Raw genomic sequence first — 14,669 nt, 5'->3', positions numbered from 1 at the left:
TCTACAAAGGTTACAGAAAAGGGGGTAATATCTTCATTTCCATGCAGTAGTAAGTTCAGTTTCACCCTCTGGTAATTCTTCATTCTTCTCCAGATAATTATTTCCTAAAATCTTTCTGGGGCAGAAACCACCTTTCGTGAGTCTTAGTCCCTATGATTAAGCCCAAACCAAGAGTTTACTCAACTCCAAGACAGAAATGAGTGTGTGACTTAGGGTTTCAGTTAACGGAGCGCTTCATTCTCGCGATCACGGAGAGGCTCGGGGAGAGCACACGGCTAACGAGAGACACTCCAGGGCCACGCAGATCCCACTGGGCCTCCGGATAAAACACAATGGTTTCTTTCCAGCAGCCGGAAACTAAGAGACCCCAAGGTAGAGAACAGGTGCAGTGGTTCTGGGACAAGAGGGGGACGGCTCTTTCTGTCTCTCTCTCTCTCACACACGCGCACACACGCGCGTAACACATATATAAACGCGTTCCTAATCAGACACACGTAGGTAACACGTACATGTAATCTATATACAAACCCATTCCTAATCAGACACACGTATGTACTGCATACATGTAATGCATATAAGTATAAATGCATTCTTAATGAGAAAGGTCAAAAGTTTGAAATTCCTGGAAGAAACTATGTCTCTCCAGAAGTGGATTTCTGACAAGATTGTGGAAGGGAAAGGGGAGGAAGGGAACAAAAAAGGAAATAAAACAGGACTAAGTTCTAAGAGGAAGTTCAAGGGCAGAAAGATCCAACAGCCCATTACCAGGTCAGATGGCTGCTCTGTCATTTCATTTCACTGGTCAAACACAGCTTTACTAAACGTGGTAACGACTGACTATTCCTAGGATCTATGCCAAGGTCCTGAATGAACCAAAGTAATCCAAACCAGCCACGTTTATTTATTTAGTGAGTTAGTTTTAATTTTTTTTTAAAGTTTATTTATTTCTGAAAGAGAGAGACAGACCATGAATGGGGGAGGGGCAGAGAGAGAGACACAGAATCCAAAGCAGGCTCCAGGCTCTGAGATGTCAGCACAGAGACCGACGCGAGGCTCGAACTCACAGACCATGAGATCACGACCTGAGCTAAAGTCGGACGCTCAACTGAATGAACCACCCCCAGGCGACCCAAACCAGCCACGGTCTTTTTTTTTCAATATAAGAAATTTTTTGTCAAATTTGTTTCCATACAACACCCAGTACTCATCCCAAAAAGTGCCCTCCTCAATACCCATCACCTACCCTCTCCTCCCTCCCACCCCCCATCAACCCTCAGTATGTTCTCAGGTTTTAAGAGTCTCTTATGATTTGGCTCTGTCCCACTCTAACCTCTTTTTTCTTTTTCCTTCCCCTCCCCCATAGGTTTCTGTTAAGTTTCTCAGGATCCACATAAGAGTGAAAATATATGGTATCTGTCTTTCTCTGTATGGCTTGTTTCACTTAGCATCACACTCTCCAGTTCCATCCACATTGCTACAAAGGGCCCTATTTCGCTCTTTCTCATTGCCACGTAGTACTCCATTGTGTATATAAACCACAATTTCTTTATCCATTCATCAGTTGATGGACATTTAGGCTCTTTCCATAATTTGGCTATTGTCGAGAGTGCTGCTATAAACATTGGGATACAAGTGCCCCTATGCATCAGGACTCCTGTATCCCTTGGGTAAATTCCTAGCAGTGCTACTGCTGGGTCATAGGGTAGGTCTATTTTTAATTTTCTGAGGAACCTCCACACTGTTTTCCAGAGTGGCTGCACCAATTTGCATTCCCAGCAACAGTGCAAGAGGGTTCCCGTTTCTCCACATCCTCTCCAGCATCTATAGTCTCCTGGTTTGTTCATTTTGGCCACTCTGACTGGCGTGAGGTGATATCTGAGTGTGGTTTTGATTTGTATTTCCCTGATGAGGAGCAACGTTGAGCATCTTTTCATGTGCCTGTTGGCCATCCGGATGTCTTCTTTAGAGAAGTGTCTATTCATGTTTTCTGCCCATTTCTTCACTGGGTTATTTGTTTTTTGGGTGTGGAGTTTGGTGAGCTCTTTATAGGTTTTGGATACTAGCCCTTTGTCTGATATGTCATTTGCAAATATCTTTTCCCATTCCGTTGGTTGCCTTTTAGTTTTGTTGGTTGTTTCCTTTGCTGTGCAGAAGCTTTTTATCTTCATAAGGTCCCAGTAGTTCATTTTTGCTTTTAATTCCCTTGCCTTTGGGGATGTGTCAAGTAAGAGATTGCTACGGCTGAGGTCAGAGAGGTCTTTTCGTGCTTTCTCCTCTAGGGTTTGGATGGTTTCCTGTCTCACATTCAGGTCCTTTATCCATTTTGAGTTTATTTTTGTGAATGGTGTGAGAAAGTGGTCTAGTTTCAATCTTCTGCATGTTGCTGTCCAGTTCTCCCAACACCATTTGTTAAAGAAACTGTTTTTTCCCCATTGGATGTTCTTTCCTGCTTTGTCAAAGATAAGTTGGCCATATGTTTGTGGGTCTAGTTCTGGGGTTTCTATTCTATTCCATTGGTCTATGTGTCTGTTTTTGTGCCAATACCATGCTGTCTTGATGATGACAGCTTTGTAGTAGAGGCTAAAGTCTGGGATTGTGATGCCTCCTGCTTTGGTCTTCTTCTTCAAAATTACTTTGGATATTCGGGGCCTTTTGTGGTTCCATATGAATTTTAGGACTGCTTGTTCTAGTTTGGAGAACAATGCTGGTGCAATTTTGATTGGGATTGCATTGAATGTGTAGATAGCTTTGGTTAGTATTGACATTTTAACAATATTTATTCTTCCAATCCATGAGCAGGGAATGTCTTTCCATTTCTTTATATCTTCCTCAATTACCTTCATAAGCTTTCTATAGTTTTCAGCATACAGATCTTTTACATCTTTGGTTAGATTTATTCCTAGGTATTTTATGCTTCTTGGTGCAACTGTGAATGGGATCAGTTTCTTTGTCTTTCTGTTGCTTCATTATTAGTGTATAAGAATGCAACTGATTTCTGTACATTGATTTTGTATCCTGCAACTTTGCTGAATTCATGTATCAGTTCTAGCAGACTTTTGGTGGAGTCTGTCGGATTTCCCATGTATAGTATCATGTCATCTGCCAAAAGTGAAAGCTTGACTTCATCTTTGCCAATTGTGATGCCTGTGATTTCCTTTTGTTGTCTGATTGCTGATGCTAGAACTTCCAACACTATGTTAAACGACAGCAGTAAGAGTGGACATCCCTGTCGTGTTCCTGATCTCAGGGAAAAATCTCTCAGTTTTTCCCCATTGAGGATGATGTTAGCTGTGGGCTTTTCATAAATGGCTTTTATGATCTTTAAGTATGTTCCTTCTATCCCGACTTTCTCCAGGGTTTTTATTAAGAAAGCGTGCTGAATTTTGTCAAATGCCTTTTCTGCATCGATTGACAGGATCATATGGTTCTTATCTTTTCTTTTATTAATGTGATGTATCAGGTTGATTGATTTGCGAATGTGGAACCAGCCCTGCATCCCAGGAATGAATCCCACTTGATCATGGTGAATAATTCTTTTTATATGCTGTTGAATTCGATTTGCTAGTATCTTATTGAGAATTTTTTCATCCATATTCATCAGGGATATTGGCCTGTAGTTCTTTTTTACTAGGTCTCTGTCTGGTTTAGGAATCAAAGTAATACTGGCTTCACAGAATGAGTCTGGAAGTTTTCTATTTCTATTTCCCTTTCTATTTCTTGGAATAGCTTGAGAAAGATAGGTATTATCTCTGCTTTAAACGTCTGGTAGAACTCCCCTGGGAAGCCATCTGGTCCTGGACTCTTATTTGTTGGGAGATTTTTGATAACCGATTCCATTTCTTCACTGGTTATGCGTCTGTTCAAGCTTTCTATTTCCTCCAGATTGAGTTTTGGAAGAGTGTGGGTGTTTAGGAATTTGTCCATTTCTTCCAGGTTGTCCAATTTGTTGGCATATAATTTTTCATAGTATTCCCTGATAATTGTTTGCATCTCTGAGGGATTGGTTGTAATCATTCCATTTTCATTCATGATTTTATCTATTTGGGTCATCTCCCTTTTCTTTTTGAGAAGCCTGGCTAGAGGTTTGTCAATTTTGTTTATTTTTTCAAAAAACCAACTCTTGGTTTCGTTGATCTGCTCTCCACTTTTTTTAGATTCTATATTGTTTATTTCTGCTCTGATCTTTATTATTTCTCTTCTTCTGCTGGGTTTAGGCTGCCTTTGCTGTTCTGCTTCTATTTCCTTTAGGTGTGCTGTTAGATTTTGTATTGGGGATTTTTCTTGTTTCTTGAGATAGGCCTGGATTGCAATGTATTTTCCTCTGAGGACTGCCTTCGCTGCATCCCAAAGCGTTTGGATTGTTGTATTTTCATTTTCATTTGTTTCCATATATTTTTTAATTTCTTCTCTAATTGCCTGGTTGACCCACTCATTCTTTAGTAGGGTGTTCTTTAACCTCCATGCTTTTGGAGGTTTTCCAGACTTTTTCCTGTGGTTGATTTCAAGCTTCATAGCATTGTGGTCTGAAAGTATGCATGGTATGATTTCAATTCTTGTATACTTATGAAGGGCTGTTTTGTGACCCAGTATGTGATCCATCTTGGAGAATGTTCCATGTGAACTCAAGAAGAAAGTATATTCTGTTGCTTTGGGATGCAGGTTCTAAATATATCTGTCAAGTCCATCTGGTCCAATGTATCATTCAGGGCCCTTGTTTCTTTATTGACCGTGCGTCTAGATGATCTATCCATTGCTGTAAGTGGAGTGTTAAAGTCCCCTGCAATTTCCACATTCTTATCAATAAGGTTGCTTATGTTTATGAGTAATTGTTTTATATATTTTGGGGCTCCCGTATTCGGTGCATAGACATTTATAATTGTTAGCTCTTCCTGATGGTTAGACCCTGTAATTATTATATAACGCCCTTCTTCATCTCTTGTTACAGCCTTTAATTTAATGTCTAGTTTGTCTGATATAAGTATGGCTACTCCAGCTTTCTTTTGGCTTCCAGTAGCATCATAAATAGTTCTCCATCCCCTCACTCTCAATGTAAAGATGTCCTCAGGTCTAAAATGAGTCTCTTGTAGACAGCAAATAGATGGGTCTTGTTTTCTTATCCATTCTGATACCCTGTGTCTTTTGGTTGGCGCATTTAATCCATTTACATTCAGTGTGATTATAGAAAGATACGGGTTTAGAGTCATTGTGATGTCTGTATGTTTTATGCTTGTAGCGATGTCTCTGGTACTTTGTCTCACAGGATCCCCCTTAGGATCTCTTGTAGGGCTGGTTTAGTGGTGATGAATTCCTTCAGTTTTTGTTTGGGAAGACCTTTATCTCTCCTTCTATTCTAAATGACAGACTTGCTAAAGTATTCTCGGCTGCATATTTTTTCTGTTCAACACATTGAAGATCTCCTGCCAATCCTTTCTGGCCTGCCAAGTTTCAAAAGAGAGATCAGTCACGAGTCTTATAGGTCTCCCTTTATATGTGAGGACACGTTTATCCCTTGCTGCTTTCAGAATTTTCTCTTTATCCTTGTATTTTGCCAGTTTCACTATGATATGTCGTGCAGAAGATCGATTCAAGTTACGTCTGAAGGAAGTTCTCTGTGCCTCTTGGATTTCAATGCCTTTTTCCTTCCCCAGTTCAGGGAAGTTCTCAGCTATTATTTCTTCAAGTACACCTTCAGCACCTTTCCCTCTCTTTTCCTCCTCTGGGATACCAATTATGCATATATTATTTCTTTTTAGTGTATCACTTAGTTCTGTAATTTTCCCCTCATACTCCTGGATTTTTTTATCTTTTTCTCAGCTTCCTTTTTTTCCATAATTTTATCTTCTAGTTCACCTATTCTCTCCTCTGCCTCTTCAATCCGAGCCGTGGTTGTTTCCATTTTATTTTGCATCTCGTTTAAAGCGTTTTTCGGCTCCTCCCTTGATGTCTGTAGCAATAGATTCTCTGCTGTCCTCTATACTGTTTTCAAGCCCAGCGATTAATTTTATGACCATTATTCTAAATTCACTTTCTGTTATATTATTCAAATCCTTTTTGATCAGTTCATTAGCTGTTGTTATTTCCTGGAGATTCTTTTGAGGGGAATTCTTCCGTTTGGTCATTTTGGATAGTCCCTGGAGTGGTGCGGGACTGTGGGGCACTTCCCCTGTGCTGTGGTGTATAACTGGAGTTGGTGGGCGGGGCCGCAGTCCGACCTGATGTCTGCCCCCAGCCCACCGCTGGGGCCACAGTCAGACTGGTGTGTGCCTTCTCTTCCCCTCTCCTAGGGGCGGGATTCACTGTGGGGTGGCGTGGCCCGTCTGGGCTACTTGCACACTGCCAGGCTTGTGGTGCTGGGGATCTGGCGTATTAGCTGGGGTGGATAGGCAAGGTGCACGGGGGCGGGAGGGGAAGGCTTAGCTCGATTCTCCTTAGGTGATCCACTTCAGGAGGGGCCCTGTGGCAGCGGGAGGGAGTCAGACCCGCTGCCGGAAGGGTGGCTCTGCAGAAGCACAGCGTTGGGTGTTTTCGTGGAGCAAGCAAGTTGCCTGGCAGGAACTGGTTCCCTTTGGGATTTTGGCTGGGGGATGGGCGAGGGAGATGGCGCTGGCGAGCACCTTTGTTCCTGGCCAAACTGAGCTCTGTCGTCCCGGGGCTCAGCAACTCTCCCTCCCTTTGTCCTCCAGCCTTCCCACTCTCTGAGCAGAGCTGTTAACTTATAACCTCCCACATGTTAAGTCCCGCTTGCTGTCAGAACACACTCCATCGGGCCCCTCCACTTTTGCCAGCCAGACTCGGGGGCTCTGCTTCAGCCACGTCTTAATGCTCATTTTATTTAGTTTAGATCCATTTAGTTTCATTTAGTTCAGTTACGATTAGTTACAATTATTATTAATGGAGCAAGCAGAGCTCAACCAGGACAGGTGGGTGTCATCACCCAATAAACTGCTGAAGAACTAAAGTACAGAGGCAGCCCCGCTAGTGACAGTGACAGCAAGCAAGGCGAAGGCTGAACAACAAGGGAGGGGAGCAGCTGTTACATCTTCTGAGAAGAAAACAACAGGAAGCTAGGGAGAGCTAACATAAAAAAAAAAAAAAAAAGAAAGGAGTTTTTGTTTCAGGTATAAATTATTTGCTAATTTCCTAATGCCTTGAAAATGTCATAGTTTTTTTTTTTTTTTTTTTTTTAACGTTTATCTATTTTTGAGACAGAGAGAGACAGAGCATGAATGGGGGAGGGTCAGAGAGAGGGAGACACAGAATCTGAAACAGGCTCCAGGCTCTAAGCTGCCAGCACAGAGCCCGACGCGGGGCCTGAACTCACGAACCGCGAGATCATGACCTGAGCCGAAGTCGGACGCTTAACCGACTCAGCCACCCAGGCGCCTCGAAAATGTCATAGCTTTTATGTACCAACCAAAGATGTCCACAAAAGCAAACCCAGCAGCGGTCCCTGGGAGGAAGGCACAGCACTGGCGGATGTCGCTGTGAATGGCCCTTTCCCCGCTGTCCTTACCCCTAGGTTCCCTGACAGCCATTTTCACATCAAACGTGGGTATGCACAATAACATGGTACGTGTTTTTTGAAAAACCATTTGTCCCTTGTACAAAACAGAACATTAACAAGACCGTATTGACTCCTAGGTAAGAATCCTTCACAGGCGATCTGCCCCGTGACTGTGCCAGGGGAACGCAGCAGAGAAGGCAAGGATGACAGAGCCACAAGTCGCACACTGAGAGACTGAACGCAGACCACGGTATCGAAGGACAGGAATGACTAACATTCTACCATGTGCCAGGCGCACCATGACTTTCCATGTGAAGTTATCTTGTTACATGCTAACAGTTTCAGCAATTCAAAAAGCAGAGAGAGGAGAGTGGATTCCGAACGAGGAAAAAACGTCACTGGATCTGAAAATCTCGAACTGGCTGAGCAGTCTTTTCTTCCACGCCCTCCTCAAAATGAGGTATTTCTTCACGACAATAAAACGCTTTGGTTTGCTGATGTGTACGACAGACTCTCAGAAACACAAGACAGCACAAGATGCTGGTGTGAGTGCGCGTGGCTTCCAAGTCTGAGAAAAGCCAACATCCTAACGCAGCAAGCGAACTGGTTCATGACTTTCAGAGTAAATGGAGCACTCAGGTTTCAACGGTCAGGGCACAGAGCCAGTGAGAAACCATTCCAACGCCGAATGCATTACTTAACAGAGAAGGACAGTCCACAAAGTGCAGTCACTTACAGGACACATACACATGGTTTTTGCAACCGCTCAAAGTAAGAAATAGAGAATTTCAGCTTCTATTTTCTGCCGTAAACAACTATGTTGAATAAAATATTAAAGCATGTTCTTCCACACACCCAAAAGCAACCTTGAGAGAAGGAAGAATTATTCAAACAACGAAGTGCTGAGTATTCAATTTTCATCTTTATTAATTTCATCCCGAATGCAAACACAAGGTATTCTGGATTAGAGATATCACTTACTAATTACCTCACAATAAGAAATAAGTGTGCTGTTACTGTCCTTGTGCCTTGACCAAGGCCTCCTTCCTTTCGGGGTGGCCAGGTGAGCCAGACGCCCCTGGGTGAGGTACACAGGGGACGGGAGACCGGTCATGCTCTGCTTCTACAGACTTCCTCTTCCCCTCCAAAGACGGAGTTCTAGGAGATGCAATGGGCTTGAATTCTAACCAGCACTGTGGTGTGCAAATAAAATCTCTCCAGGAGCCAAGTGATCTAAGAGATGACTCAGTTTTGGGCTTTATCCCTTTTGACCTTTAGAAACCCAGAGAGATAATGCTCTGGTCTCTCCAGCATCTTGGGGCTTAGGAACTGAGTCAAGGTCTAACCTGTGGTCCTCTCAGAGAAATAAGAGAGGTTTTATTATCCCTTCTGTTCAGAGCAATTTTGTAGACAAATGTCTACAAAGCTAATTCTCACGGTACGTGAAATAAGAATCGGGCTCTTTTTGGGGTGACACGGAGAAATCTAGAAAGGGTTTTTTATGTGCCAGCACCGCAAGTGAGACAATGACAAGCACGGCCCTGAGGTCACTGGGGCTGGTGACCCTGAGCTTTCACATTCATAATCACGGGTTGTGAGACCAGACATGAGGTCCACTATCTGGTCAATGGAGAGGATAAAAGACGCCCCCTCCCCCCCCCCCAATTAAAATTCTGAATGCGGGGCGCCTGGGTGGCGCAGTCGGTTAAGCGTCCGACTTCAGCCAGGTCACGATCTCGCGGTCCGTGAGTTCGAGCCCCGCGTCGGGCTCTGGGCTGATGGCTCAGAGCCTGGAGCCTGTTTCCGATTCTGTGTCTCCCTCTCTCTCTGCCCCTCCCCCGTTCATGCTCTGTCTCTCTCTGTCCCAAAAATAAATAAACGCTGAAAAAAAAAAATTAAAAAAAAAAAAAAATTCTGAATGATTACACTTTCAGCAGAAGAGTCAAAGAGAAATAAACTGCCTTCACCTGTGCCCCAAGGACTATGAGGGAAAGTGCGTATCAAAATTTGGTAGTAACTGTGGAGTGGTGAGTGTATATGTAGGACTCTCTCCTCAAAAAATAATTGTCACAGTTGGAACTTTAACATTAGTTTGTATGCACGACTTTGGAGGTTCTAATGAACTTCAAGAGGATAATTGAATTTGTATAGTTCCAGACTAGAGGTATCTCAAAGTATTTGAAGGGTGCATGATGCTGACCCAACCTAAACCAAACCCTATGCCTACATTCTAAACTGAATGGTTCAATACGTTTTAATTCCAGGCTACAAATAGCTCCTTTGTAAGTCATGTTACCAAAATAATTACATGTCACGGCTTAACAAAAACCCAAATACTATATAAGTAAATAAGGCACTGCCAACAAATTATCATATACAATGTAGAGAAGAATCAAATCCACAAAGACTTCAGATATAGGAATAATCACAACAAACCATAAAGCGATTATGGTAAATGTTTCCAGAACTGACAGAGATTCTTAAAATAAACAAGAACATCTGGAAAAGAAACAAACTTTTAAAAATTAAAAATTATTGGGGTGCCTGGGTGGCTCAGTCAGTTAAGCCTCCAACTTCAGCTCAGGTCATGATCTCATGGTTCATGGGTTCGAGCCCTGCATCAGGCTCTGTTTTGAGAGCCTGGAGCCTGCTTCAGATTCTGTGTCTCCTTCTCTCTCTGTCCCTCCCCTGCTCATGCTCTGTCTCTTTCTCAATAATAAATAAGCATTAAAAAATGTTATTAAATAAAAATAGTAAGGGTTAAAATGTAAAACTTCCACACTAGATTACATCTGGCTGAGTAGAGGGGGAGTGGACCGGAAGACACATGTGTAGAGTTTATTAAGAATGTGTCACAAGGACATCAGGAAGTGGGAAGCAAGAGAACTAAGACACACGGTGAGTAAAGAGAAGAGGGTGGGCCGACTCCTGACTCAGGTTCCAGAAGAGGAGGAGTAGAGCAGAGTGAAGAGTCCAAATGACCTTGTCCATAGATGAACAGGAGCAATCTAAATTCAAAAGCCCATTAAATCTTAAGCAAGATTTCAAAATGAATGAATTAAAGAGAGAAAGAAAACAAATCCATGCTGAGTCTCAGTAAAACTGCAGAAAACCAAGGCAAAGAGATCTTAAAAGCAGTATGAAAATAAACATAAATCAAAGGAGCAAAAATGGGCTTCTTAGCAGCAAAAGCAGAGAGCAGAAAAGAGCAGAATCATCTCACTGTACCTTCAATATAATGAGACAGTAACTGTTAATATGGAAAAATAAACATTTGAAAACAGAGGACGGGGCGCCTGGTGGCTCAGTTGGTTGAATGTCCAACTTCGGCTCAGGTCACGATCTCGCAGTTCGTGAGTTCGAGCCCCGCGTCGGGCTCTGTGCTGACAGCTCGGAGCCCGGAGCCTGCTTCGGATTCTGTGTCTCCCTCTCTCTGCCCCTCCCCTGCTCATGCTCGGTCTCTCTCTCAGAAGTAAACAAACATTTAAAAAATATATAAAAACAGAGGATACATTAAAGGCATTTTCAGAGAAATAAGGATGCAAAGAGTTTCCCACCAAAGGACTCCTGTGACTTCAGGAAGAAGGGGAGGACACTCACCCGAAATGTCCTGGAGGCAGGAAGGAGTACAGGACAGTGAAGGCATGGGACCCGGTCAGAACAAGCATGAAGTGGAAACAACAGCCAAGACTGAAACACGTAACAGTAGCTCCATATGAGGCTGGGGTTGTGTATAATGTCCTCAGCTTCTTCAATTCTCTTCCATATAAGTAAATATATTTACATTAACTTTGATAAGCTAACTTGGTACGATAAACTATCTAGGATGCCACTAAAAAGGTAGAAAGCATGTACAATTTGTAAACTGTGAGAGAAAGATATCAGAGAAAACAATCAGTCCAAAGGAAGATTAACAAAGGAATGAAAAGAAGAAAAATACGAGACATAATAATACAAAGTAATCCAAAGTAATATTAAATAGATGAAATGACCCACTTAAAGATCACAAAAAGACCACCTATGGGCTCTTTGTAAGATGCACACATATAAAAAGGTCCAAAAGCTGAGAATAGAAGCATGAAATAAGATAGAGCTAACCAAGAATAATTAAAAGAAGGTTCAGGCAGATTTACTAATATCAGAAGAAAAACACTTTAAGAGTTACAGAAAATTACTTTACAATGATTAAGTTTAACCTATCAAGAGATAGTGTTCTGATTTTACATAACTCAAAAAGTGACAGTAAAAAAACATTTTATAAATGTATGAGTCGTGAACAAAACACTTAAACTTAATTTTGGGGTGCCTGGGTGGCTCAGTCGGTTAAGCGATTAACTTCGGTGCGGTCAGTTCGAGCCCCATATGGGGTTTTGTGCTGATGGCTCAGAGCCTGGAGCCTGCTTCAGATTCTGTGACTCCCTCTCTCTCTGCCCCTTCCCTGCTCATGCTCTTTCTCTCTCAAAAATAAACATTAAAAAAAAAAGTTAAAAAACTTAACATAATTTCAACATGGCAGTCAACCACAGCAGAACACGTATTCTTTTCAAAGATAACACAAAAAAAATGTTTCATAATGATATAATGGGCCATAAAGCAAGTCTCAACAAGTTTCAAAGATGCGTGTCATAGGACAGCATTCTCTGATCACAGAGTAGAAATCTGCGACCAAAAGTATCCAGGAGAGCCACTTATGAATCAAAACGCATGAAAGAAGTAGAAGTCATAAGACAACTTAGAAACTGTTTAAAAGTGAGTAGCAATGAAAACATAAAAGTAAAAATTTGAGGGGTACAGTTGCAAGAGTGTTTAAATTAGGAACAGGAGGAGGGGGATCACTGAAGCAAACACCCAGTCAAGAAGCAAACACAACAGAAGGAAGAACGAACGAAGAGCACGCCTGGCTTGTGGAAGGGAGGTTGTTTCTCAGCTCCCATCCGCCCACTTTGCTTTTCTTCCTGTAGCTCTGTGATGCCCAGGCTGAGACTCCCACAAATTGAGGGTTTCTTGCCAGCTGAGGCCCCATGAGGTTCAGCCACGTGGAATTTGCAGAGGAGAAGGGAAAACCCAGGGGCTTCTCCTGGGGGTGCTCCCGGCACCAGTCCTACAGCACCCCCAGCAACAGAGGTTCCAGCACTTCTGAGGGGGCAGCGCCCTCCTGCACCTGAGTCCCCGCCGCTCCATGGGCCCCTCCATGGGGCTCTGTCTGCCATTCACCCCAGACTCCTCCCTGCCATCCCCCAGCCCAAACAAAAGGTGGTTGCTTCTTGCAAACATGTGCTTCCAACTCTTCCTTTTTGTCTTTTCTGGCCATGCAACGTATGTATAACCAATTCCCTTGTATTAAATCATCTGTTGAAATACCTAGTGTGTTTTCTACTGTGCTGTCTGCAATGGGACAGAGAGAATCTAAGTTAATGTAAGCTACACATTCCTTGTTGTCAAAAGGAGTGAAACCTGTCAGGGTCTGGGGGAAGGAGAGTGGGAGTGGTGGTGGGTAAAGCTTTACTAAGAATTAAATTCCAAAGGACATCTTTCACCTGGAGAATCAATGAGACAGGAGATCATACTTGCTGAATTTTAGATGTTTTAGGAAGAAAAAAAAAAGCCACAAAACAAAATAGCTCTAAGTACAACTGAGAAATGTTTTTATCCAACAAAGGTATATATTATAGATATATTCCCTACCTTAAATTTTCTAAAACTAGGACATAGTCATCATATTTTATAGGATTTCACCTTAATTAAAAGGGAAGAAAGTCGAAAAGCAGTCTGAGAAGAAATAATATATTTAAAAGATAATTTTAGTTTAAGAATATAAGAAAGTACTAGTCTTATTGTTTATTCTAGAATTCTCTATTTTACTTTAATTGCAACGCACTATTTTAAAATTAAGCTAGTGGGCCTAAAAGATTAATTTGACAAACATACAATCTACCATCTGAAAAAAGAAATAGTAAAATAGTTACCAGATCAACAGGTTCAATTATTGTTCAGAAAAAATTCCATCACCTATTTTTTTCCCAACAATTCTCCCAGCCTAAAAGAGGCAGTTTTCTGTGTACCTCTTATCATGTGGGTAATCTCAGTGAGAGGTCGTGGGAGTTCTCAAGCCATGTAAAGGAGATGTAAATTGGTCAGAATGTCAGTAATTCTCATCAGTTGTCACCATCAACCAGGTATTAAAAATTGATGAGAGGTAGCTCACGCATAAAATTTCAAAGCATGAACTGATCTTTCAAATACAAACATGCATAACATTGAATGAAACTGGCTTCTCTATCTGTTATACTTTTCAGTATTTTGCTCATTAAATTGTTTTTCAAGTTACTATTTTTAGCAGAAATCCTAAGAAAAATGTCACAAAATAAGAGATGTTACTAAATTATGCATCTGAACTATTTAAAAAATGATGTGACATAAATTAATGATTAACAAACTGCTGCTGAAAGTTACAGTTACATATTTATATGCATTTTCTCCTGAAATAGATATAATCACTAATACAGTCACTAAAAATCTAGAGATTCCACCTCAAGCATGAAAGACTAAATTAAGAAAAGATCTTGAATACGGCCATGGTATCAGGACCATTAGGGCTTGTTATACTAAGTTTTACAAAGCTACAAATCTTTAAAGAACTGAGAACAAAAAAGTTTAATGTCTGAAGAGTTCATGCTTTCCAAACTGTTCACATCCATTTTTTATTAGATCGGCACCAGAGTTCTACAGGGATGGGTTCTACTTGGGAGATGTCTTGGACGCGTTTCTCTTGCTCCGCGCTCGCGTTGCCACAGCACTGGCGAATGACGTGTACCCACTGCAACCCGGTCCTGCAGAAGAGACCTGACTGTCCATCCAGTCACTCTGCTCCAAGCATTCCTGTCCCTCACGGGTCAGACTAACAGACATGGCACACTCTTCCATCTCTCTGCGACACCACACCTTGTCTTTAACCGAGAGGATTTCTCGCTCATTGTGTAACATTCCCTGGCTTCCTTTCAGCAGAATTAAGCATTCCTTCACCTGGGCTCCCCCAAGACATTGTAATACCTCTATTTTTGAATATTATTATCAAATCTTAATAAACCATAGCACATAGCATCTAAGAGAAGCATCAACAGATACTTGATGAATGAAAAATGAGTTAATGCATGAATGCAGAGAA

The 14,669-nt window shown here is 41.9% G+C and overlaps 1 protein-coding gene across 14 annotated transcripts in view; it reads right to left on the bottom strand.

The window, feature by feature from the left end:
- Positions 1-14,669, bottom strand: part of DYNC2H1 (dynein cytoplasmic 2 heavy chain 1) — a 347,379-nt gene that overhangs the window by 84,396 nt on the left and 248,314 nt on the right. The gene's annotated exons all lie outside the window — the stretch shown is intronic.

This window comes from Leopardus geoffroyi, chromosome D1 (genome assembly GCF_018350155.1).
Source record: "Leopardus geoffroyi isolate Oge1 chromosome D1, O.geoffroyi_Oge1_pat1.0, whole genome shotgun sequence".
NCBI classification, from domain to species: domain Eukaryota; kingdom Metazoa; phylum Chordata; class Mammalia; order Carnivora; family Felidae; genus Leopardus; species Leopardus geoffroyi.
This window is presented reverse-complemented; position numbering and strand designations above follow the sequence as displayed.